The 23,306-nt window shown below is 38.9% G+C and overlaps 1 protein-coding gene across 6 annotated transcripts in view; it reads left to right on the forward strand.

Annotated features, from left to right (window-relative positions):
- LOC149280628 (disks large homolog 2-like) overlaps positions 1-23,306 on the forward strand; it is a 522,250-nt gene that overhangs the window by 275,371 nt on the left and 223,573 nt on the right. The gene's annotated exons all lie outside the window — the stretch shown is intronic.

Consider the following 23,306-nt stretch of genomic DNA (forward strand, 5'->3'; position numbering starts at 1 on the left):
CAAATGGGTTCAGTTCCCCTTTCCTGTCTATTTTCTTTTTTGAATATTAATTCATAATAGCTTTAATAATGATTACTTTATTGACCCATGTTCTTGCAACATATAAAATATTATATATATATATCTATATATATATATCTATAGATATAGATATATATATAGCTATCCCAGAAATAAGCATTTATTTTAGATTATTCCATCTATTCTAGAATATCCTTAATGTTATCATTAGTTCTCTGTAAGGGTTATGATGTAATAAGATGTTTGATAAGAGAACTTTCACTGCTGAAAGGGAATCCCCTCCAAACCTACCGTACCCTACGGCACCTAGAATTTTTATTTAATGAACGTGTTTTTTTTCTGGATTAAATTGTCTACTGCTTTCCAAGCTAAAACACTGAGTAATCTGTTAAGTAAAGAAAACAAAGCACATCTGTTATTTTATTTTTGAAAGGTAAAAACATGTAAAAACAGCTTTTTATGTTGCCATGGCAGCAAGAACTTTCAGCCTATTCGTAAGCCCAAGCAACCATGGCTAAGGTGTCAAAAAGCGGCAAGCCTTGTGTCATTGTATGTGCGTATTAGTCTTAGACAGGTGTGTGTTGGCATTAGTGTATTTTGCTTGCCGTGCGCCATTTGCGTCACATGACTATAGGCAACAATTAAGCATTCCCTATGAAAATAATGAATGGTCAAATCTGGAATAATTGAATGCTTCTGGGCTGGGTCTGGGTATTCACCAATAGCTGCAGGGAAGCGTCTAATGGCATGTTTAAAAATGTATATACTGCAAAGTATGTGGGACTCAGCTGAATTTAAGCTTATGCGGGGCTGGATTTACAAGGAAGGTTGTAGAATAGCGTGGTCAAAGCTCGGTTAATGCTCCTTGCTGGAATCATGACTTGCTTCTGCTCATGGGAGATTTCATTCCACTGGGTGCGTGACTATTGGCACTCCTTGATGGAGTAATATGCATCTCAATAGGTTGCTCCAAAAGTCTCCTTGATATGTGAACCAAAATGATGGTCCAGGGCTGGTAGGGCTCCCTGTGGGGAGAACGGCTAACATGAAGGTGGAATTGGCCAGAGAATAGACAAGAGTAAAAGCTACTCCCCACTATCTACTATCCACAGATCACAAGGCAGCCCAGACACCCGCCAACCGGTGGCTATTCATAGAGCCTATAGGGCAAAACACGTTGGTCCCTGGTTTAATTATATATATATTTTTATATAGTATATATATAATAAGCAGTATAGTAAATCTACATGAAAGATGATATAAATTGACATGAAATCACGAATCCATGTTTTTTTGGCAAGTTTTTGCCTGCAGTCTTGTCAGCGCCAGCCGATGTTTATAATTACATATTTACAAAGGCTCTTTAATAATGCAGGTGCAGTATAGATACTAAAACAGGCAAATATCTTCTCTTGACACATTCACCTGGGATTTACTTACTGGGGGTCTCCTGGAATATATTGCCCCTTAGCAATTTTTTTAGGTTTACATGTCAGTTTGTCATCTACTACCTATTCGCTTTAAACTTTAGCACTTGTGGGTTTTTTACATGAAAAGCTGTGTAGTATGTATAGATATATTGGGATATGTGAAAAAGGGGTATAGATTTTGAAAAAATGTCTAAATACCATAGAGACTGATGGTTTCGTCAGCAGGATAATCAACTTTTTGTTATGCTTTATACTTTGCTCCAGACTCCCATAGAATGCATTTTGAGATGTCGGTTCATTGATCAATTTTCATGGACATAATGGTCAATTAGGCCCAGGATCACTGTTCTTTTAACTCACATGGAGTGCTTTTAACTCACATTTCTCCTTAGAGAGGCCAGTGGCCATACGCTAATTGCCAGAAAGGCTTGACTATTGCTTAATGCAGAAGCTACGTACAACGGTGCCTATCCAGCAATTTTTTTAAAATAAATTAAAAAAAATACATAGCTGTCATTTGATATAAAAGCAGTCACTGATAGGTCGTTGCCATATAAACCTTAAAGGTTTTTTTTTTTTAGTTTTTTTTTATTTCTTAGACAACGTAATGTTGTTTTACTAAGTGAAGCAGCACTTTTAAAAATCAAGAACATTTAGAAACTTCCATTGGGATTATTCCTAGAAAGTGCCTCTAACCCAAGCAAAACGTAATGACTTAAAGGGCTAACTCCCTGAACACCACATAATGCTTTGCACTCTCGACGAACTGTAATGCGTCTATAATTTCCATTCTATGGAGAATGTAATGCATCCTCTACAGTTATACAAATAAAGACTGCTATTGAGATTCTGTTTTCTTTCAACACTTACCAAAATATTGTTTTTCTCTTGTTTTTGAAAATCAACAGGTTTACATAATTATTGTAGCTTGTGTCATAGAATAAAGAATATTCTTTAAGGATTTTTTTTTTTTTTTTTTAACTGTGTTATATTTTCTTTCCCTGGTGATTCCCGTTCCCCTGGCTAGTTTCTCTCCCCCTCGGCCGTCCTCTCCGTTACCTGATATGTTTTCAATACCCCCCCCTGTTATGCTTTCACTTTCCCCTCCAAGGATTTAAGCTTCTGAAGCGAGGAATATCATTTTAAATGGGAAACTAGTTAGAAATGTACTTACTGCCTCCTCGTTGACCAGCAGGTGGTTGGATCCAACGCAGCGATCTAGCACAGGTCTTTATGTATTTCGGTGCTGAAGGCCAATGAGCTTTTGGACTTCTTATGGAGACATGAAATTTAGCTTTATGACTTAGTTTCTGAATTCTCATTGCAGGAGAATCTTTAGAAGACCTCTTACCTTAGTCTTAATATATGCAACTCCTAAAAAGTAATTCGATACAGAAGTGCATGCTGGCAAACATTTTGGAAGGCTTCCGTACTTACCCTATAACTCCATACCATAGACTGATTTTCATGCGGACCTTACTTCTATTGTGTTTGCTTTTATATTCCCTCTGTGCAAATCAATTACAGTTTTTATCTGATTAAACAAAGAAAATAAACGTTTGAGAAAGCTACAGTCATAATAAAGCGTCCCGGTGCTCGTGTAATCCAGTATAATTAAAAAAACAAAAGGAAAAGTGATTACGGAGCATTTCTACATGCGAGATGTTGCTTCCTTTATCCCCACCAAAAAGTCTATCCTACTTTGAACAAGAACTGTCTTCATCACAGCTTTCGTAATTCAATTCACTCGTTGACCCTGCAGAGATCAGTGGCAGCCTGTGGCAGAGTCAGCATTATCTGATCACATTTCTGTCCTCAAGATCTCTCCGCTTTATTCTTACAAAGGCTGCTTGAACCAAGCAACAACAACCAGCAACTTAACAATAGTGGAGCGATAACCTAATAGGAAGTAAGCTGGCTCCATTGTCGACACTTACAGCAGGATTCTAGTACATGTATGTTACTTATTTTTAAACGCATATGTTTACTTTTGGTGGAGAACAGTGAAATATAGGATTTGAGAAGAAGTGGCAGATTATTTTTTAAGTCTAGTACAAAATATACGTTGTGTCAACATGGGAGGATTTAACGATTTGGATACAGCCTCAGATTGCTCTTAAATCTGATCCAAGTTCTAACTCTTATCTATGAAGACAAATGTCCCTAGCAGTAATCTCTGAACCAATTTTCTTTCTTAGCACGGTTATTTATTACCAGACCCGTTGATACTTTTTCTAACAATTCTCACTAGACAAAGTGGAACGCTCTTTAGATTAACCCTGTTCATGCCAGATGACAAAGTAATATATTTCAAAGTCTTTTTGACATTCAAAGGGAGAGTTCCGCATTTAAAAATACATATATTTATATTTTTCACAAGTTTTTTAAATACAAAATCAAATGTGGTCTCATGGTTGTATAGGGAATACAACTTTAAGAATTTAATATATCATTTTTAAGCCAAAAAAAAACCAAGAAAAAATATTCTCTTATTTTGACTTATATTACATTTTATTTTAATCAAGGAAACATAACGAATGATCCAAAACACTGGCACCCCAGACTACTAACAAGGCATTTCTATCCCACTTGATTTTTTATATCTTTACTTGGCACACACAAGGGTGGTGTTATTTACTTTGATATTTTTTATATAGTTTATTTTTTAAGAATTTTTATAATAAAGGATTTTATTCTAGGAGGACTGAACATAGCTCATTATAGATTAGAAGGTTGCTGGCAGTGCACCATTAAACAGGGCAGCAAGAAAAGTGAGATCATGTGTTTAATTGCTGTAATAACAGGTTTATTTTCCCCTTTTCTGAAAAAACAAAAGCATGTGTTTAAGAGCATTTTTTCTTTAACCCCACAAACTAAATGTACCTGCGTATCAAAGCGTAGAAATGTATGTAATGATGAACCAATCCCTATTCCTTATATTTCCTTATTTTAACTTTGGGTATATGGCAGTAGTGCCACAAAGTTGGAAATGAAGCATTGTCCAAAACGTCATGGTATGCCCCCTTACGCACATTTTGGACAATGCTTTGTTTCCAACTTGGGAACAGTTTGGTGAAGACCCTATTCTATTCCAGCATGACTGCGCCCCAGCACACAAAGCAAGGTCCATTCATGGTTGGATGAGTTTGGGGTGGAAGAACTTGACCGGCCGCACAGAGCCCTGACCTCAACCCCATCAAACACCTTTGGGATGAACTGGAACGGAGATTGTGAGCCGGGCGTCTCATCCAACGTCAGTGCCTGACCTCACAAACGCTCTACTGGATGGATAGATGGATGAACACAAATTTCCTCAGACACTCCAAAATCTTGTGGAAAGTCTTCCCAGAAGAACTGCAAGTAGGAAGGAGACTACATATTAATGTTTGTTTTTAGAAAGTCCCCATTGGTGTAATGGTCAGGTGTCCGAATACTTTTGTCCATATAGTGTAGATGTAAAGTATATAACATAACATCCTAGGACAGGAGTGGGATAAAATGCTAGATGAATAATATGTTTCAGTAAGTAGAAGAACTGTAAAAATACGTCTGCTTTTTATTTCATACAAGCTACATAGAAGTATAGCAACCTCAGCTGTGAATATAACACTAAAATTCAATGAGCTGTTACGTTGTGACAGCTGTTATAGAAGCCCACCAAGCTTTAGCCTGAGGTGTTAGAGAAATGTATCCGCAAGAGCTGCAGAGTGATTTCAAAAAACATATTTGATATTTTTAAAAAGAACAACAGTGCCGATGACAGCCCTACCACACAGGCAACCAAAACAGCTACCTAGAGCACCGAGATTGCTTGTTTTCACCGGGTAATAGAAGAAAAAAAAGATGAGATTAAAATAAGTGTGTGTGTGTGTGTGTGTGTGTGTATATACGTGTGTGTGTGTGTGTGTGGTTACCATGTGTTTACCAATGGAACAGCCATTTAACTTCCTGTTCTCAGGATGTTTATTCTTTCCTATCATGTTATCTCCATTAATAAACTTGCTGGTTGTTGCTGATTGGTTCAGGCAGGCTTTGCAGGAGGGGGGTAAACATGGAGATAACCTCAGGACAGGGTAATGATTTACATTTGCCAGAAATATCTGCTTTCCTAATGTTTAGTAGACCCTTACCCTTTGAACAAAATATCTAAAAAAAAAATATTATATATATATATATATATATAATATAATATATATTTAAAAACACCTTATTTCCCCTCTGGGTTAATAGTCAAGGTCTTCCTGAGAATTGTTCTTTAGTGTACTTTCTTCTCCATTTATAGTGACACCAAAAAGAGTAAAAAAACATGTGACCATTTAGGTGTGTTTATTAAAGCAATGTTTTTGTTGGTTGGCATTTTCACAGAACATAGTTCAAGCAGTCTATTCCCTGTAGGCCAATTATAGTTTAACAGACATGGTTTTATATTTTTTTTCCAGAAAATTATTTCTATCGGGGAAAAAAAACCCATTTTTCAAAGTAAAATATAAAGCCGTGTTCTCTGGAATTTTTTCATATACCTACAAAAACCTGCACAAAACAAGCACGTGGCTATGATGCAATAGGTGGAATAATTAATGGTGTAGTTCTACGACTATTTACCATAGTTATTTTTTTTATGAATTTTGCCTTTGTGCGCCCAAGTGCCAAGAAAACAGACCTTGGAGTCTGAGTAAAAAAAAAAATTTAAATAAATAAAATGTAATTTTGCAGGCTGAAAATATTCAGTCATATTAGAGATGAATGTCTCACAAATGAGGATTTTACAGTTTGTTCCTTGAGATTGCAAAAAAAAAAAAAAAAAGAATATTGAACCTCATAAATAATCCCTACCAACATAATCAGAATGATTTCTGTTTGTTTTATTGTATCATTGTGTCATTTCAAGGCTGATGTGAAAAAATAACCCATAGTACAATAATTCAATTATATAAAAAGTGACTAAAATATGTAAAAAACATTGATCATGGTCTTTCTTGAGGCGATATCTATCTGGTGGAGGCATTGCTACTTCATATAAGCAATCCAGAAGATCCCTAGGGGAGCAGCCATGTCCCACCTTCCCTATTTATCCAGGGGGCTTCTTTGCTATGTTTGTAAGCAATTGTATGCAGCCAGAGGATATCCAGCATAGGTTTACCAGGGCTCTCCCTCTTCCTCAGGGGTGGTCTTGTGGAGGGGAGGAGCAATATATATGTGTGTGTAACCAAAGAAAAATGGGCACTCACGGGTCTTCGCAGTAAGGTGCATTAAACACTATTTTATTTCAATCAAATACAAAAATATCCAAGGGTTAGCTTTTTACGATTGAATATATAGCTATATCTTAAAACAGATATAAGCATCAGCACTGATAATATGTACACGTTATGATGCTTTGCTCATCCTTTGGCATCCGTTTAGTACACAGGATATATACGGTGACTCAGAGGGAGAGAGCGCATGGAGCACATGTGTTTAAAAGCAGGAGGACCTTGAGTGACTATGGTTACTTGCTCTAGATAGATCAAACGGTTCTTGGTAAATTATATCTTTTTACTAATTTTCCATATGAATTTCAAATAATTCATTTGATGATTGTAGAGGCTGTGGTTGGTTTCGGCAGAAGACGTCTTCTAGTCTTTGGAAATCTGTAGAAAGTACTATTAATTGACATCTATAAAATCCAAAAAAGACATTTACCTGCTGTTAGTCGGTTATTTCTCACATAGAATGTATGTCATTTAGCAGATTGCTCCAGAACACATTTTTGGCTCATGTTATAACTCAGTCGACTGGCTCTGTCCTTCTCTTCTCATTGCGATAAAGATTGGAGTACTATCCGCACATAAGAGTCACGCTTTTAATATCTACATAATATATTCGTACCCTGCCATAATCTGGCCTAACGCCATACGCAGAACAGTTTAACGTGACACATATCTCATATGCATGACCCACCACAGTCCTACAGCTTGCCAAGACAAAATGAGTCTGGCAGTGAGTCACCCTATATATGTTTAGTATCTTCTTGTTGTTGTTCCCCCAATGGAACGTAATGGAAAATAATCCTTTCCTAAAAGCTGCCGAAATAATCCATCAAAAAGTACTCTGTTAGTAAATCCAACCATCTGTGAGTTCTCGCCATTTTAGAACAACATGTGATGCTTTGTGGTCATAACCAAACGCAAAAACCTCAGCTGCTGGTTGCTTTACAACAGGGAATAGTAAACTCAAGTCATCTTGTGACCTGGGAACAATTCGATCTAAGCTCCGCTTCCCCGGGTCATTTTGCTTTCTCTTTAGCGATGCTCACTCCCAACCCAATTCTCCTCCCGCTCCCAACCCGATTCTCCTCCCGCTCCCAACCCGATTCTCCTCCCGCTCCCAACCCGATTCTCCTCCCGCTCCCAACCCGATTCTCTTCCCGCTCCCAACCCGATTCTCCTCCCGCTCCCAACCCGATTCTCTTCCCGCTCCCAACCCGATTCTCCTCCCGCTCCCAACCCGATTCTCCTCCCGCTCCCAACCCATTTAGTGTTATCAACAGCCAGCGTTGTCCGTGGCTAGCCCTACCCCTCAAAGCCACGTCCCTCAAGCAGTTATACCTCGTGGTTGAGCCTACACTCATTAGTTCCCAGGAATGGTAGTCTGCCCATGGACCTATACTAGTCATATAGTCCTTGTAGAGAAATTAAGAAATTGTATTTATCCCCTTACAAAACAGACCCACAGAGCATTAACAAAATGAAAATCCTGTTTTTTCTAATAAAAATAAATAGAATTTTTTAGTGTTTCTGTTATTCAGTTTGCTTTCCAGCCAACTAAGAATGCTATGAGGTATATTATAGATCCATGGTTTTGCTCCTACATGTTGGAAAATATCCCTGCTATTTATATCTCATGAAGCTCTTCAGTGTTTTTTTTTTTTAAAATGTAGATTATTTGAAGAGAAAATATATTGTGTAGGAGTAACGGAAAAACAGAATTTTGTGGAAGGTTACAATTCTTTCGAAAAGTACGTTGTGTTATGGAAGGTCAAGGGGTAAAGTTTTAATTGTTACTGTAAATTTTGGAGCTATATGTTGTCCTCATTCCAAAACCACCTGGCCTATGACTTAAAATGGACAAATAGTAAATGGATGGGTTGAATCTATTACTATGGCAACCGGCGATTATAAAAGTTGAAGATATTTATGTGTGTGTGGGCACTCAGCTGATAAAATATATACAGCACCCAGATACATCGGAACAAAAATACACAAAATATGGGATATAAAAGTCAAAGTGCATACTAAATTTATAAACTCTGAAACTCATATCTTAAGTCGTAAAACATTATAATTTCTTTTATTAAGAAGAAAAAAAAAAAAGGTTTTCATATGACAAAGGGACAAATTATACCTAATATTTTATTCCGGTACTGAAGCTGCCACTGGCCACCGGAATTCTGATGTTACTCATCACACATGTGCATTTATTTTTTATTTCTCAATAAAAATATTTGATCTTGTTAAACACTCCAGCCATGGTCCCTTTAAATTTTTGTACAGTCCATTTTGCAAATGCATTAAGTACTTTACTGCCACTGATTGACAGGTTAAGCAGCCAATCAGTGGCAAAAAGAAAAAAATCCAGATCATGGAGGGAGAAATTATATTTTGCACAGTAGCAAAATTTCAGGAAAGTGTTTTTTTTTTTATTATTATTTATCAGTTTTCCACACTTAGCCATAATATTAGATGTATTGTGCAATATCAAATGTAGTAAATAATATTATTAATATTTTAATCAGTAATAGGCTGTCCAATTGGTCTTCAAACAATTTTCATTTGTTATCGAAGTTTTAATTTGTTTCTGTTATACATTTCTATATTTATATATTTTTAAGGCATACACCAGGGGTCGACAAATTTGGTTTGGATCTAGAAGCCAGCCAACTATGTTTTTATTTTCATAAAATATATTTTCAGTCATATATCCTAAGGTATATGTCTAAGGTGATGCTCTACCATCAAATGTTCCCTTAATACATATGTATCCCAATGCATGATCATAATTAAGAAAAACTCCTATTATAAAGATAAACACACACATATATATATATATACCGTATTTTTCGCTCCATAAGACGCAGTTTTTTTCCTCCCAAAGTAGGATGAAAAATCAGCCGCGTCTTATGGAGCGAAGATGCATGCATGCAGGGAGGGAGGGAGGGAGGGAGGGGGGGGGGCAACGATATACCGTATTTATCGGCGTATAACACGCACTTTTTTAACTAAAATCCGGAGCTTAAACCCTACCTGCGTGTTATACGCCGATAAATCCGGGGTCGCAACTGAGGCAGGCGGCGGCGGCCGCCAGCAGAGGAGTCCTGGATTTCTGCCAGTCAGGGGGGCCCAAGGGGTGCCGAGCGGTTGCTGAAGACAACCGCTCGGCAACTCTCGGGCCCCCCTGCCTGACAGATATACAGGAATCCTTTGCTGGCGGCGGCCGCCACCGCCACCGCCGCCTGCCTCAGCGCTTCAACTCCTGTGTTGGAAGCGTTTGTCTCGGGTGCCGGCGCTTTACGCTGGGCGCCGGCATATGACGTCAGACGCCGGCGCTCAGCAGTGAAGCGCCGGCACCCGAGACAAACGCCTCACGCTTCCAACACAGGAGTTTAAGGTAAGTGACCGGGGCGGGGGGGGGATCCTGAGAAGGGGGGGGTTAGGGAGTTAGAGGGGAGATCCTGAGAAGGGGGGGTTAGGGAGTTAGAGGGGAGATCCTGAGAAGGGGGGGTTAGGGAGGGAGGTCTTACTGTGTGTGTCTTACTGTGTGTGTGTGTCTCACTGTGTCTGTGTGTGTCTCACTGTGTCTGTGTGTGTCTTACTGTGTCTGTCTTACTGTGTCTGTGTGTGTCTTACTGTGTCTGTGTGTGTCTCACTGTGTCTGTGTGTGTCTTACTGTGTCTGTGTGTGTCTTACTGTGTCTGTGTGTGTCTTACTGCGTGTGTCTTACTGTGTTCATAGCTTATTCAGTTATTGTAATAAATATTTTAGCCCATTTTTTAGCTCAAAATATTTTTTCCTTTTTTTTCTCCTCTAAAATCTAGGTGCGTCTTATCAGCAGGTGCGTCTTATAGAGCGAAAAATACGGTATATATATATATATATATAATAAAACAGCACATTAAATATTTCTTGTTTGTGATTTAGTAGGAAATGCAGAGCGATAATCAATTTGTAGGATTATGTATGATCCCAAGGCTTACATCAGGAGACTCATTAAACAACCATGTTTTTTGGCCAATATATACTGAAAATTTACTTTGTTTAATGATTTAGACCAACAGAGTTAATTGATTACTTGCTAATTAGGAAGATGAGAAAATGCTGGCAGATCTCGGGGGGGGGGAATTGGACAAACCCAAATTAGTAATTCTAGAACTAAAAGTTACTGGTTGGTCTCCAAAACAGGACGATAGGTCAGGACGCACATTTGTTACTGTTTACATGCCAATACATTTTTAATTCACTGGATCTTTTTTTCCAGTGTCTAACATACACAAAGCCAGGAAGAGCTTTTACATTGCACGGCAGAGATAGAGCAACACCCTTATTTACCTTGTCTGTGTGCAGGGCCGGCCCTACCATGGAGCAGAGTGGGGCAATTAAATAAAGCGGAGGAGAGAGAGGGGCGCCGAGTGGTTTTCGCTTACCAAGTTGTCAGTACCCGCTCGGCAGCCCTCTCTCCCCTCTGCGGGCCCTCTAGCTCGGCGCCGGCTTGTAATGCTGAGCGCCGGAATATGACTTAATTTCCGACGCTCAGCAGTAAAGCAGCGCGCACCGCGGCAGAGCAGGGAGACTCACCGCAGGACTGCTGAAAGGTAAGTGAAGTACAGAGGGCGTAGGGTAGTTAATAGGAAGGGAGGGGGGCAGAGGAAGGGTAGATAATAGAGAAAGGGAGGGAGAGGAAGGGTAGATAATGACCCCTAGCGTCGGTGGGGGGGGGGATTTTAAATTTTGCCCCAGGCGGCATTATGTCTTGGGCCGGCCCTGTCTGTGTGTGATATATATATCATGATGCTCCCTCCACCATACTTTACCATTGGGATGATGTTTTCATCCCAATGGTGAAGTATGGTGGGAACAGAGAAGTTAACCAGTTCTAATAAAACATTCAAGCCTTTAGCTGTTACTCTAGGGTTCTTTTTCACCTCATTAAGCATTCTGCTTTATGCCCTTGGAGTCATCTTAGTTAAGCGCCCACCACCTCTGGACTGATGAATACGTAAACTCTTTGAGATCACTTTGTAACCTTTTCCAGATTTACACAAAAAAAACAATTCTTGATTGTAGCTCTTCTGAGATTTCTCTTTTGTGAGGCATGGTTCACATCAGCAGGTGCTTCTTGAGAATCGCAAACTCAAAATGTTTGAGGGTTTGTTCATTATTCTAACTTAGATGAAGATCATATCATATTTTAGGACAAATGTATACAAAAATGCTAAAGTAGTAAGCAAACATTTCGGCATCTCGTTATAAAACATAACCAATCTAAGGAAAATTAGTGCCCAATGACATAGTTGAGGTGCATGATGTCATAAAATAAAGGGGTATAAAAGAAGTGGCGGCTAAGGCATCTGGTGGGCAGCACAAGCTGAGCCAGGCGTAAACCTGAGCCTCACCAGGTACAGATACTCATGAGGACCAAATCCTGATAGAGTGGACGTCCTCCAATTTTCCTGAGAAACTATAATGCTACACAACGGTATTCATTATTTTATTTGAAAGCTACAAACAGGTGTGGATGATACATGTCATCTATCACAATGTATCTTTTGATCTCTACAGTTGCTGTCAAGAACTTAGCACACACATATTTATATATATTATAGACATGTTTTTCTTGACAATGCAACTGAAGTGTCGTCGCTAAGTTGTATTGTAACAGGAATCCCGTCCAGTCTAACAGCATTTCATTTCGTGATGATTGTTCATGCTGTGCCAAATAATGAGCCATTTGTCCTCAAAGTGCTTATTGTGCATAAAATATAACCTAGATATTCATAAGGAGCTTATAAATTAGATAATTATATGTACATCTAATGTAACCTAAGCGTTGAGTTAATTATTAGTAATAAGGCGTGCGTAATAAGCACCGCATCACGTAAACCTAAGCGTGAAATCAATTCTAATGAACTAGAAAACATCATTTAAAAACAAGACAAGGGACACTCAGAATTTAATTTCTTTGCATGTTATTGAAGCTGTTCACTTGATTTTTTTTGTGTTTATCACACCATTCTCTCTAACCCTTTGAGACTTTGGTACATTAAACCAGGAGGTCAGCCGTCTCTAAGATGATGGGCAACACAATCAAACTCAATTAAATCACATAGTTCCTCCATGCTATTGTTTGGTTGAACGACAACATAATCCCTGGATTGTGTCTTATTGTTAATTTGCAAAATCACAATATGCTGTTTGTGTTAACAAGCAGGTGTATATATTAATATACAGTATATTAAACCAATAAACTAAATGTGTGCATTGCTTAAATGTTCATACGCCATCCAATTTTTCCTTAATTTATTAGATTTATTTATCCTGAAACTGCGGAATTTTTAATAGAATTGAAAATGGTTTTAGAAAAAGAGCCATCTTTACATCAGCATTTATTTCATCAAATAAAATTCAAACTACTTCATCCATTTTGTTTTTAATTATTATTCTTTAAGCTGAGATGTTAAACAGCGTGTGAATTTTAATTCTTCATTAAAAGCAATAGCTCGGGTTCATTAAGAAGAAAAAAAAGGTATCGTGCGTAGAAGTACGGAGTTATTTAACTTAATGTACCATCAAAGAGACTGTTTTGGGGTTTTTTCCTTCTCTTAAGTAAATGTTGATTTCAAGTTAGGTGACAGATGGCATCCGTACTAAAGGAAACCAAAGACTTGGAAGGATATCGGAATTTCCGCCATTAGAACCCAAATGGGTGACCCGATTCCTACTTTTTTTTAATCCCGCAGTTAGTAGGTCATTTGATAGAGGTACATAAAGCATGCGGAGGACTTAGCAGCAGGTGGTAGGCTGTGCAACCTGAAATTAGATTCGAAAAAGTGCGACTAATGATCGATTGCTCATGTAGAGCTAGAGTAATGGTCTACAAGTCTCTTTCTTTCTTTTTATCTAGCGGGCTTAATGGATTAGTTTGGCAGTCTTATTGTATTTCCTTAAGTAACAAGGGACTGGGGGTGCGTTTACTAAATCTAAGTTTTATTAACTAAATTACAGGTTTAGTCATTATTTGTATGTATTAAAGCTTGTGGTTTTTTTTGTTATTTTTAACTGTTTCACCCCCAAGGCGCACATCCTACATTGTTTTACATATTTTAGGAAAGCCCATAATTGGATTTTCTGTAGAGGAATGGAGGCTGCATTTTGCAACCACTAAAGAGATGAATAGAAATACATCAGCCATAACATTATGACCACTGACAGGTGAAGTGAATAATATGGATAATCTTGTTATCATGGCACCTGTCAGTGGGTGGGATATATTAGGCAGCAAGTGAACATTTCCTCCTCAAAGTTAATGTGTTAGAAGCAGGAAAAATGGGCAAGCGTAAGGATCTGAGCGACTTTGACAAGGACCAAATTGTGATGGCGAGATGACAGGGTCAGAGCATCTCCAAAACTGCAGCTCTTGTGGGATGTTCCTGGTCTGCAAGGGTCGGTACCTGACAAAAGTGGTCCAAAGAAAGCAAAAGCGGTGAACCAGATACAGGCTCATCAAATCACGTGAAGGGCGATGGCTGCCCATGTGGTCAAATCCAACAGACGAGCTGCTGTAGCTCAAATTGCTGAAAAAGTTCTGATAGAAAGGAGTCAGAACACACAGAGCATCTCAGTTTGTAGCGTTTGGGGCTGAGTAGCCGCAGGCCAGTCAAGGAGCCCATGCTGACCCCTGTCCTCTGCCAAAAGCGCCTGCAATGGGCACGCGAGCAGAAGAACCGGACCCCGGAGCGATGGAAGAAGGTGGCCGGTCTGATGAATCACGTTTTCTCTTACATCACGTTGATGGCCGGGTGCATCTCTTACCTGAAGAATGCGGCACCGGGACGCATCCATGGGGGCCGCACCTCGCAACTTACAGGAGTTAAAGGATCTGCTGCTAACGCCTACCACAGCACAGCTTCAGAGGTCTAGTGAAGTCCATGCCTCGTCCGGTCAGGGCTGTTCTGGCAACAACAGGGGGACATGTTAGGCAGGTGGTCATCATGTTATGGCTGATCGGTGTATAAGGATCTATGCTGCCCTACACCTAACCCAGGTCAGCACAACCCCCTCTTTTCTTTGGGAACAACAAAACTTAACTTCTTTGGTGGTCATGTGATGGAAAGTCACAATACCCCAGGGGTTGAACACACGGGGTAGAAAGTGGAAACCCACTGTTTCTGCAGATAGGAGTGAAACATTTACCCCTAATTGTATTCCATTATTATTCTGTGGATAACATATGTGAGCATAAAAAAATATTAAATGTATGTATGTACCTAAACATATGATAAGTTACTTCTATTTGTATAGCGAACAGTGACGGTTTGCTCTTTGGTAATATGGTTAAAACAATTACCTCTATTTCTAGAGGTTCTAATACTGTTTTAGTTTAGTTTGTAAAGGAAATCAATTAACCAAAGTAATGTCAGCTAAAAGGCTTTGGGCATCTTTTTTTTTATTCCAATGTAATTTCCTTATAAAATTTGTACATTACTTAAATTACTTAATCACAATTTAATTTCAACATTTTTGTATTATTATGGACAGTAATATTCAGCTTTTAGAGAACATTGTGGTGCACTAAGGTCCAATTTTCCTTACGGGCAACAGTGAATTGCCAATTACTTGATGTTCTGTTATCGTTAAGTTGTTTATTTTCCGTAAAAGAAAAAAAAATACAAAAAAAAATGGAAATATCCGAGGCATGGTCATTAAGATCAGTTAGTTGACTAATGGCATCTCTGCTACAATATCTGCTCTTGATATTAGTAGCTATTTTTCATCGCCCACAGACTTGGCTTGAAATGATTCACGTAAAACTAAAACCATCTCATCTATGTGACCTACACTGGATTTCTGTGATCACATTGTGTTAACCCCATAATATCCAGAGCAGTGAAAAACATAATATACAGCCTAACTGAAATAGCTATATCCACTAAAATGCACGTTTGCAGTAACATTCCAACTTCAACTATGACAAGCCAACTTTGGTGGGCTTCTCTTGCATGAAGGGCTCAGATGGCCCTGTATAATGTATGATTAAATCTCTAAAATAGATTTCTTAAAAGTTATTTTAATTTATTATGGTCTGGACAGGAAGAAAAAGTAAGATTTCCAGTTTTTGTAAATAAATCTTCAACCCACTCCTGACGGTGGAATCTCAATTTCCATGTACGACTTGTGTCTTTTGACCAGGCATGTACACTAAGCGTGTACCTAAAGAGGCAACATGGCTATGATGGCAGCCCTAGTCCTGTCCCGCATGCTCCACCCACAGCACCTTATTCCCATATTTGGTAATGCGCCACCCATTGGTCAATTTTGTTCATGTTCCACCCATTTCCCTCCCACGCCCTAAGCATGTATATAAATAGAGAGTGGGGGGCATCGATACCCAGTTGTGCTTAGTCGGCATGGGATCGAAACTCCACCTCTTGATCTTTACTCTTAAGTCTTGGTGATATAATAACAATGACAAGTGAAGTTAATACTGGTGATTCGTGTCTTTCTAGCAAATGTAGGCTTTTGGGGTTATAACATAAAAAATTCAAATTTAAAATGGATGATGATACATTGATAAATCTGCCTTGGGAATCAAGAAGGGTTATTTTTGGAGGAAGGGGGATAAAAGTCTTTTGGGGGTTACACAGCTGGCTTTGGGAGAAAATCACTGCACAATGTGAGGCTCCTGCCATTAAAACCAAGCCAGCTATTTATTTTTTTTAACATTGTACTCTCTTTACTTTAAAGATAAACCATTAGAGGTAGCTACGCTCTTATTAGAATTTGAAATGACATCTTGACTTATGTTGATGGACTTGTCAAACCTTCCATTTTAGGTCATCAACTTTTATCTTGTTTTATTCATGATGTTGCTGTGCTGAATGCAGAGTACGCAAGTTGGAGCAGTAGAATTGTTAATACTCGGCTACTTCGTATCAAGTAAAAAATTAAAAGCTAGACATAGCTAAATATCCATGGAGGAGTGATGAGGACTGCGTGCGTCAGTCCATTTTTAATGAGGTTATTGGGATGACTTAGTGGACAATGCTAAATAAATAATAACATATAACATTGATTCTAGAAAACCACAATATAAGATAATATATATATTGTAAGAATGTCAGTATTGTTTTTAGTTTTTAGACATTAAGAACCCCCCCCACACAAAAAATGTATTTGTTACTAGTATCCCGTTAAAAAAAAAAAATATTTTAAAAATATTTTAGTTTCTACATAATACCTACCGTATTTGCTCGATTATAAGACGACCCCCCAAAATCTGAATATTAACTTAGGAAAAAAAAAAGAAAAAGCCTGAATATAAGACGACCCTAAAGGAAAAAAGTTTTACCAGTAAATGTTAATTCATGTAAACTATTTTTTTAAATAAAAGCTATGATTGAGAAAAATACTTTTTTTGTTTTATTTTCCAACCTGTCCCCCAGTTACGCACTTCTGCCCCCAGGCTTGCCACACCAATATGGCACTGTGGCCCATGATATGCCTTTAACCCTCTATATGCCACTGTCCCCCATGGAATGCCTTTTGACCCCCTATGTGCCACTCTGCCTCCAGAAATGCCTTATACCCCTATATCCCATTCTGGCATTTAGGGGGTTAAAATGCATATTATGGGGCAGAGTGGCATATAGGGAGGTATAAGGCATTTCAGGAGGCAGAGTGCTCTATTAAATGCCCACTTAACGCCACTCTGCCTCCTGAAATGCCTTATACCTCCCTATATGCCACTCTGCCCCATAATATGCCTTTTAACCCCCTAGGTGCCAGAGTGGCATATAGGGGTATAAGGCATTCCAGAAATGCCCTATGCCCCCATTTAACACACACACACGCAGACACACACACTTACCGGTGCTTCCAATTTCCTGCTGTATTGCCGGGGCAGCGGGTTGACGTCTCCTTCCGCTGCAGCCGGAAGGAGGTGTGGCTAGCAGCGGGGGTTTGTCTGCGTCCGTCGCGCATACCTTCCCCGGCTGTCAGAGAGAGTTCCCCACACCGGTGCGGCACCGGTGCGGGGAACTCTGATCTCTGACAGTCGGGGAAGGTATGCGCGACGGACGCAGACAACCCCCGCTGCTAGCCACACCTCCTTCCGGCTGCAGCGGACGTTGTCTACACGGATCGCGTAGACGTCAACCCGCTGCCCCGGCAATACAGCAGGAAGCAACAAAAAGAGTATCCCTCCTATATGCCAACTAAGAGTATGGCTGATTGTAGTTCTAAGTAATTTAGATTTTTCTGATGTCACTGTTTTCTAAACCTAAATGTTTCATTCACACATGTTGTATGAATGTGAATTTACTACGAAAGGTCTGAACATTACTCTAAAAGCGACAACATGCTTTCCAGTAGAATGAAATATAATCTCCACACATAAAAATGGCGACCCTAAGTAGTGAAAGTTATTGTGTTACTTCTGTTTTATTATGCCATGAATGAACATTTATGTTACTAGAGAAAAGACTTGATATTTTGCTTTTAGATCATTAAGCTCCGTCAAGACAGATAACGTTTACAGATCAGTGCCAGGAGTGGTGTTAGTTCCTCGGGATTATAGAGAAAGAATTATTATTATTAATATTAATATGTTAATATTATTAATAAAATAATAAATGGGAAAAAAATGAAATAGGGAAGGTAGGCTGCTAGAACACCAGTCTCGAGCTATTCCCAAATGCCCCTCGATAGATTTTGTAACAGTTAAATCGCCACATACAGATTCAGGTTATACATACACACACACACACACACACACACACACACAATTTTGGAACACACAGTTTATCCCTGCAATACTTAAAATCTTCAAGAAAAAGATCTAAATCTAATTACTACAAGACTACTTCCCTGTAGTAACAAACAATTAATCTGTATAATATATAAACAAACAAAATACAGATACTAGTACTTCCTTCCATCGCAGGAATACGACGCCTCAAGCAAATAAGGTCACTCTAGACAATCCATCATCTACCCACTGATGAAGCCTTGTGGCAAAACGCGTTAGGGTAGGCGAATAATCTGACGTGGATAACAATAAAATATTGTAATTTGATTTTATGTGTATTATATTTATTTGACTGAACCTTTTAGAAATAAAACTGATGTAACCGAAATCTGTATGTGGCAATAACACCCATTCCATCAATCATCGAGGCAGTGTTTCAACTAGATTATGGTAAAGTAGACAATGAAATGCATCATCATTAAGATATCACTTAGTGGTTTGGGTTGAGTTTTCTCCTGAAGAAACGTACGGAGGTCTAATTATGTTTCTCTAGAACAACAATTTTGAGTATTTTACCTATTTTTTCCACTGCTTGGATTTTGCCTTACTAGTGGCATTTTAACATTTTAATGCATCTTCTCATGTGTTTTTAACCTTTTATCGGCTATCATTTTTTCACAAGCCACTGCTGGGTCCGCATTCTAGAAAATATTGATTTTGACCTTGACCTGCTCAACCAATTCATGATTTTGAGTTGGTTATGTTAGTGAGCTGAAGTGTTTCGTACATATACATAGTGTTTTTTTAATATAATTTAAAGGCTTAGAGTGCCACGGGCTTGAGGAATGTTAATTTTAGTACCTATGTATTTAAAAGTTAACATCTCAAATCAACATGCTGTAATATTATTATCCTGTTGGGCAGCACCCAATGTGTGTGAAACATGATTTAGGTTCATACTGCTACAATGTTTTTTATTTATTTATTTATTATTGAACTACATGAAGGTTACATTTTTACATTGTCTGTTGGTTGTCTGTTTTCCCTAGCCATGTGCAGAAACTGCATTTAATAGTGTTGGGTACATATAAGTATGGAGGCTAAAATTAAAGCCCTAGGCTGTAATAAGCAAATTAGTAGTGTGTATTAGTGTGTTTTGAATTGACAATGATGAATAATAAATGTTAAAAATATGATTCTTTCTAGCGTAAACAATCTGACAGCATTCTTCTGTTCTTCTTATCTAACTTGGTCCTGGTGCTTTTAATTTAGGGTTTTTTGCCATTGGAGCTGAGATATTAATATGATTTACAAACCTATGCTGGAAATACATCTCTTATGTTCAGTTAAATGTATACATAAAACGCATCTTTGTTTGCATTGTATGTAATGCTAAAGTTTACAAAATTAAAGTAAACTTGAAGAAAAGTTTACATGCACCCTTTACGCAAAACATATTGTAGTTCACTGTTTCATGATTCGAATAACATGGAAAAAAGAAACACGGAAATCCCAGACAGCCTTAATGGACAGGAAGTATGACATTAAATGTGTGCGGAATGGGTGCGACCGAATACCGCTCCACTGCCTGGACAAAGAAAAAACAGACCCGGAGACCCTGGTGAAACATCACTTCACCCAGAGACTCCGGGTCAGACCTGGCTAGTTTCCAGCTATGATAACAGGACATATAAGAATAAATTAGTAAGAATAAGCCAAACGGTTCCTAATTGGAAGCCCTCTTATTGTTCTGTTTCAGCATACAGCTTGCTTCTAATGAAAAAGGTGTTAATTACCTTGATGTCACATAATATAATAGCTTTCTGACAGACTTGAAGTCTAGGTGGTCACATTTGACATCAGATTACCGTGGAGGTCTTGTCATCCTCCATACACACATAGCACTAGGTTCTTGAGCTGCGTGCAAATTATATTCTTAGAGATGTTTCTTTACAAGGGGAGGAAACATGCCTACCGGCTAAACTAAATATGTCAATAAAGCTGTTTTCCATGAAATCCCCTTTATTGCATGATTGCTCAGATGCTGCAATTTGCTTTTGGCAACAGTTAATAGAAGCTGGTAGAGATACCCTTTTACAACAGAGGAGTAGAAGGCGAAGCAAAGGAACCAATTCTTTTCATAGCAGATAATGCACATAAACGCATTGACAGTAACACGTGCTACCCCGAGAGTAGGGACGATGGAACAAACTCTGATGACAGGCATTTTTCATAAGAAATTAAGCGACAGACACACACTCAACACACATTCTCTCTGCAAAACATCAACCCAGTCATCAGGATGCTATACGTTCTCTGTACATTTTCAGCTGAAATAATTCAGTGTTCTTTTGTATGCCAGCTTCACATAGTTATAATGTACCATAGAACCATTATGGAAGTACATAACGGACTACTTAGTCATTAAATCGATATGGGTGACAATCGTTCATTGTTGACTGGTTCTATATATGAAATTACATTCATGTTGCTGACGGTAGCTTCAATCGACCCACCATCCCTGTATTAGCTAAAAGTCTGTAACGTTTAATATGTTTACACAATCAACATACAATTTTGTTATGTGTGCTGGTTTTGCCGTTTCACATATTCAATGGAGAATTGACTATAAATCTTTCTATGATGTGAAGTCTGTTTTCTGGGGAGCCAAACATTTTATTTAATGAATGTCATAACATCTCTCAACTCATGGTTGTGACGTGCATTCTTTCAGTCTTACAGAAGATATGAATCTTTCTGGGGCAAGAAGTTTTAGAGAAATATGATTTAAGCTGAGATAGAAAGGGCCACACTACCCTATAATCAATGAATCTTTGGATAGGCTTGTGAGCATGGTCCTTCTAAACATTCTCTGCACGGGAGAAGGTCTCAGGGACAGACAATTTTCCACTAGATGAAAGATACTCTTTGTAATGTAGGTTTATCTACAGTATCCATATACACCAGCCATAACATTATGACCACTTGCATAATATTGTGTAGGTCCCTCTTTTGCCGCCATAACAGCCCTGACCCATCGAGGCATGGTCTCTACTAGACCTCTGAAGCTGCGCTGTGGTATCCGGCACCAAGACAAGGTCCTGTAAATTACGAGGTGCGGCCTCCATGGATGCGTCAGACCAGAGGACTGCATTCGGGGGGCGGGTCCCGCCAAAAAACTTGCGGGCGTGGGCGGTCTTGTTGGGGCTGCGGGCGGGAGCGGGCAGTCAGGCACTGTACCTGTGGGTAATCCCGCGCAGTCCCGCAAGGCTGTCTTCTCGCTGCTCCATAACAGTGTCTCCTATCTTGCTCCGCCCAGGAACAAGGCGGAGTCACGTGATGTGATGTCACTTCCTGTGACTCCGCCTTGTTCCTGGGCGGAGCAAGAGAAGAGACGCTGTGAGGGAACAACTTGCGGGACTGCGCGGGAAATCAGGTAAGGAGGCGGGCGTGATTGGCCACAAATGTGGCGGGAGCGGGCGGGATTGGCCACAAATGTGGCGGGAGCGGAACACCCACATTGCGGGAGCGGGCGGGAGTGGGATTAAAAACAGCGGGAGCGGGATTAAAAAAGCATTCCCGCGCAGGGCTCTACATCAGACCATGCCACCTTTTTCCATTGCTCCGTGGTCCAGTTCAGTGGACAGGGGTCAACATGGGCTCATTGACTAGTCTGCGGCTACAAAGCCCCATACGCAACAAACTGCAATGCACTGTGTTCTGACACACTTTCTATCAGAACCATCATTAATTTAGTACCATCTAAAAACTCACGTTAGATTTTGTTTTACAAGATGTTTAATTACTTACGTTTATAATGGTAAATACGGCAGCTAAATTAACATAGGTATTAAGGAAAATAAACTGCTAATACTAATCTATACCAGAACACTTACATAAAAAAACATACTAACGTACACACCAGTTCCTGCTGCTCATTGGTCAGTGTGTAGGGCAATCCCTGGTGCATCTGGCATTATAACCCTACAAGTCTCCATTTTCCACCTGTAGACCACCTAACATAGGACCCAGTAGTAACACATAAGTGACACATGTGAACATAAGTGTGATACGGTAATCTCTAGATAAGACATCAAATTTCCTGCGACCATTTACTCTTTGCCAAACTTCATTCATACAAAGTACAAATTAACTAAATGCCGTGTCTTCATTCCTGCAGGTTCATACACGCTTGAAAATATTTTCCTGAAACATTATAAAATGATAAGGATTTAGCGCTGTCTTTGAGTAAAATCCACTGCATGATTTCTCTCGCAGTAAAATCATCACCCTTATCTGTCCTAATAATAGAAAACCTAATAGCCTTTAAAGAAGCAGGGCATATCGATAGTAAATGGATGTTCTTATCTGAAACACCAGTTGGCTATGTTTCAGAAATAAACTAACAACGTTAGAACAAAATAGCTTTATTTTACTTTTTCCCAACATCTATTTTTACTACTTATTTTACCTTTTCAACTGACCAAATTCTACATTTTATTGACCTCTATTCAAACAAACTCAAACGCCATTCTAGAAAAGTATAAGATTATAAAGGTCATTGTATCTAATTAGTTTATCCAATGAATCTTCTTAGTATGGGGGCTTTGTGAAATAAAAGCCTTGAGGAGTCTTTTGTTGCTATGAAACACAGTATGTGGACATTGTATGAAGAGGACATTGTATGAAATGCACATGTTGTAAAGGAGAACGACAAAGCTTTAGAAAGGTACTTGGATTATACATCTGTTGATCTGCTGGTTGCTTAAAAGATCTATAGTGGTAAATGAAATAGTCTATAACCTGTAACAATAACCCGTTAATGATCTGGCTACACCCTACGAAAGTTTGGAAAAG

This window comes from Sceloporus occidentalis, unplaced genomic scaffold (genome assembly GCF_023333645.1).
Source record: "Sceloporus occidentalis isolate IW3139 unplaced genomic scaffold, rSceOcc1.0.p SCAF_151, whole genome shotgun sequence".
Classification (NCBI taxonomy): domain Eukaryota; kingdom Metazoa; phylum Chordata; class Lepidosauria; order Squamata; family Phrynosomatidae; genus Sceloporus; species Sceloporus occidentalis.